The sequence below is a fragment of the Amia ocellicauda genome, unplaced genomic scaffold, assembly GCF_036373705.1.
Source record: "Amia ocellicauda isolate fAmiCal2 unplaced genomic scaffold, fAmiCal2.hap1 HAP1_SCAFFOLD_91, whole genome shotgun sequence".
In the NCBI taxonomy this organism is placed as follows: Eukaryota; Metazoa; Chordata; class Actinopteri; order Amiiformes; family Amiidae; genus Amia; species Amia ocellicauda.
The window spans coordinates 91,675-96,282 of NW_027103016.1; the positions used below are offsets into that span (position 1 = coordinate 91,675).

At 44.4% G+C, this 4,608-nt stretch overlaps 1 non-coding gene across 1 annotated transcript; it reads right to left on the reverse strand.

The window, feature by feature from the left end:
* Positions 1 to 400: 400 nt before the first annotated feature.
* On the reverse strand, positions 401 to 477 carry LOC136745329 (small nucleolar RNA SNORD66). The gene has a single exon (XR_010816091.1). It is a non-coding gene; the product is annotated as a small nucleolar RNA SNORD66 (small nucleolar RNA).
* Between the last annotated feature and the right edge of the window lie 4,131 nt (positions 478 to 4,608).

Consider the following 4,608-nt stretch of genomic DNA (forward strand, 5'->3'; position numbering starts at 1 on the left):
TACACAAATAGCATCTTCACAATCCTCTACCATTCCCTCCCTCCCTCTTTCACTTCACTCTCCCCGTCACCCTCCTTCTCTCACCCTCAGAAGGCACTGGCACATATTGGCGTATGAGGCGGAGAAGTTGGGTTCGGAGACGGCCTTCTCGAAGATGAGCTCCATGACACCCTGGAGTCGCTGCTCCGTGTCGATGGTCAGCTCGTTCACTTGACGCATCCACGGCTGGAACATCTGTGGGGTCAGCTTGTTCAGAATACCACTCACCCTGCGGAAGAGCTCCTGTTGAAGGGGAAAGGGGGGAGGAGGGAAGGAAGGAAAAAGAGTTAGTTCTGCAAACCTCGGCCAAGTCCGTGTTTTTATTTGTTCTGGAGAGGTGGGTGCATGTGAGCGTACTCAGCCCCTCAGTTCATCTTCTCCATCAGTAGAGGTCAGTGGCCCAGACACCAATGCACTACAAATAGATCATCAGTGGGGCTCAAATTTTACCCACAATCCCCTTTACTAGACTAGCAAATTATTATTCCCACCCCCCCAAACATGAACCGTGTCCTCTGCTCCTACATACCTGGGTCTTAATGACCTCGGGGTCATCACCCACTGTGGGAGCCTTCTTAATTGTAGGCAGGTAACACACATACAGTCATCTAAATAACAATCGCAATTAGACAGCAGTTGACAAAAAGTACAAATGAGACAAATGTCCAAGATCAGCATTAAACAGATCCATCAGAACAATGCAGGTAACCATCTCAATCAGAAGGATTTATATATAAAAACATGAAAATAAAACTCTAGGGTCTCCTAGACAAGCAGGGGGCTGCATACCTTAGCCAGGACCACATCGCTAATGCGGAGTTTCTGCAGCCTGTCACAGATGAACTCTAAGTCCAGCAGGAACTGACGCTCATTTTTCTCCTTCTCATCAGGGACATAATTACACCTGCAACATAATTTGAAAGCAACAACATTTCCACAGGAGTCTTGGTTGTGCCGAGGATTACGAAATAATGAAAGCAATACATTTTAGACGTCGGCTCAAAATCCCTACCATTCGGCGTTGAAATGACCCAGGTTTATTTTGTATTTATACCATATCCAGTTCACCATATTCACATCCTCTCATACAGTAATCAATAAACGAGAATAATGGTTCAATTTGTAGCTACACACCTATGCTTAGGAGCAATTCACACGATCTTGTACTGGTGAAGAACATTATTATTCACAATATGTCATTTAAAAAAATGTAGGCTATACATACCCTGCTGCAATGAAAAGAAAAAGATAGATTAATGAAACGGCCTACCTGAATCTTGCGGAGTCTTCAAGACAAAACTTGAAGTTTGCAATCGCTGCCATGCTTTTGAATTCAATACAACCAAAAGGCTCTCGGGAACACTGAAATTACTCAGAGGTAAAATCAATCAACCGTACGACTCCGTCTCCAAACACACTATCAGCTCTAATTAGGCAATATCCACAGAGCAAACAGAATCGAATTCCAGCAACTGTTACGTATGCAACTGACAACAACTGACGTCATACCCAACACATATCAGAACAACATAATACAGTTCAGAAACGAGAGGCCACTCGACCCATCAGCTCGTTTGGTGTCCATTAATAACTAAATGATCCAAGGATCACATCCAGTCTATTTCTGAATGTTCCCAAATTGTGGCTTCAACCACATCGCTGGGGAGTCTGTTCCAGATTGTAATAACTCTCTGTGTGAACAAGTGTCTCCTGTTTTCTGTCTTGAATGGCTTGAAGCCCAATTTCCATTTGTGTCCAAACACACTGAATCGAGTCACTCAATCGGTTCGCATCGCCTCACAAAAGAATCAGTCCCTCAGCCAGGCTCACACTGCGCACTTTTACAACCCGACCCGAGTCTGAGAGGCGGGCAGCGTGGCTTTCCCTGGATGCTGTCTTTTGCTGGTGAAGAGTCGCACTACTGATCATTAAGGATCAACATTTGATCTGCATGGCTTATCACATCAGCGCCAACACAACAAGCAACGAGCAGCACAAGTGTCCCTCAGTCCAAGTCCACAACACACACGAGTGGCCTGTAACTCCCGATCAACAGCAGAGCTAGTAGGCTGGCACCCCCTCCTGTAAAATGAGCGGAACAACCCTATTCATCAATACAAGGCTGTAAGTCTAGAGAGAGGGCCTACCTTACATGTGTTTTCCTCTGGATTTTCAGGAAGCCAAGTCTTTGATGATGTCACCAAAACCCAGGTGGTGCTTTAAGGGCTTCAGAGTGAGCGCTCAGTCTGTCAGCCCCACTGTAGAGGCGCCCTGTTCTGCACAGGCCGGGTTACACACAGAGCGACCTGCACAGCCACGCAACTGGGAAAGTGACATATATGCGCAATGCAATGTCCACCTTCGGGCCACAGATTGCAGCTTCTTTCACGCAGTGACTGAAGCAAGGCGCTTGCAGTTTTGATATATCCCTTGAAATGAGACATTGCGTCTGTGAAATCCTCTTAGATCAGCGCAGTGTTTCCTCTGAAGCAACAGCACAGGATCGGGGTTCTTGAGATGAGAGCTGATGTCCGTCCTGTTTCCAAACTTCGCTATTACTTTCCCCCGCTTTGTCTTTACAGTAATTGAACCCGTGAAAGGCTCTCTGGATTGTCAGTCTGCTTAGTCCCACCTTCAAGCAGAGAAACCAACTCTGATAGGACAGAACTGCGCCGGTAATCCCATGCATTAAATAGGGCCTGATTGTAGCGCCGTCTCCTGGTCAAGGGTGGACAGTGGTCAGCAGGCACCAACACCAGCCTAGGCACCCACACCGGGCCGCAGACCTCTGCAGGGCCCCAGGGTCCAAAGCAGGGGCCCACACTTCCCCACATCACCCCCTCCACACTCTGTGATCTGGTATATCTACCGCACAGTGCACAATTCATTGAATTGCTGGTAAATTAAATACATTGTGAGCATAAGCGACATATATGTGAACCTTTTCTTGTCCCAAGAGTAGCACTGTTATCATTTCCGTTGCACAGAGCACAAGCATTTCCAAATCTTTTTCAAATATTTAACATAACAACATAAGAAAGTTTACAAACGAGAGGAGGTCATTTGCCACATCGTGCTCGTTTGGTGTCCATTAATAACTAAGTGATCCAAGGATCCTATCCAGTCTGATTTTAATTGTTCCCAAATTTTCAGCTTCAACCACATCACTGGGGAGTAGTGTTTCCAGCCCGGGGACCCGTGGTACCGAAAACCCGGGCAACCCGGACGATTTGTCAATCTCACAAGCCCGGGTTTGGCATGGGTATAAAACCGGGGCTGAGAAACAAACCAACAAAAATCATACTTGCGTGCACAGAGCCTCAGTGAGCTCTTGTGTTTTTTCATTCGGTGAGAAGATTGATGTTCATTCCGTAACCTACAATATAATTGAGCACTGTTGCAAAATACGAGGAGTTCAAAAAAAATGTTCTGATCCAAGCTCGGTTTGGTTCTACTTCCTACAAATGCAAAAAGTATGCAAACAACGTATTGCAAACAGCTGGGGGCTCTACAAGGTCACTTCAGTTCATACAAATGATCAATACATAATAACTCTGTGAATGAACTGAGTTCGTGTTTAATTTTAGCTTCACATAAAATACAGACACAAAAATGACATGTATTATTTTACTTATTTAGAATAACATTGATGATATGGCCAGGTTGTAGTTTAATGATTAAAATAAGGGGGAAAACTAAGATCCGAGGAGTTCAAGCATACGTTTGATGTGTCTAACAGTGTGTTTTTTATTTATTTAATTTTGTTTCCATTTTGATTATTTATTCAATTTATATGCCTATGAGATAATCTGGCTTCAATCACAGATGCCCCGGGGACCCAGGGTTTATGAAATTTAAACTCCAAAAACCCTGGCCTGGAATTTTCCCCCGATTTTGGAAACCCTACTGGGGAGTTTGTTCCAGATTGTGACAACTCTATGTGTGAAGAAGTGTCTCCTGTTTTCCGTCTTGAATGCTTTGAAGCCCAATTTCTTTTTGTGTCTCTGCTGATCTGGAAAAGCTCCTCTGGTTTGATGTGGTCGATGCCTTTCATGATTTTGAAGACTTGAATCAAGTCCCCATGTAGTCTCCTCTGTTCCAGGGTGAAAAGGTTCAGTTCCTCAGTCTCTCAGTAGGACATCTCAGTAGGACATCAGCTCTAACTAGTGCATCGTACAGTCTGAACATCACTGCCCTTGATTTAAAAGCAATGGCCCTAACACTGATCCCTGTGGATCTCCACTAACAACCTCACTCCAGATAGAAGCAACTCCTCTAATCGACACCCTCTGTTTCCTCTACATCAACCAGTTCATAATCTACTACTTACATTACCCTGAATGCCTACAGCTTCCAATTTGAGGATCAGTCTTTGGTGTGGAACCTTATCAGAAGCTTTTTGAAAATGTACGTATATCATATCATGTGTTTTCACATGATCTACAGCTGCAGTTGCATGTTCAAAAAACTCTAATACATTTGTAAGACATGATCTGCCTCGTCTAAACCCATGTTGACTATCTCCAAGAATATGGTTTTCATTAAAATGCTCCTCTATTTCTGTCTAAT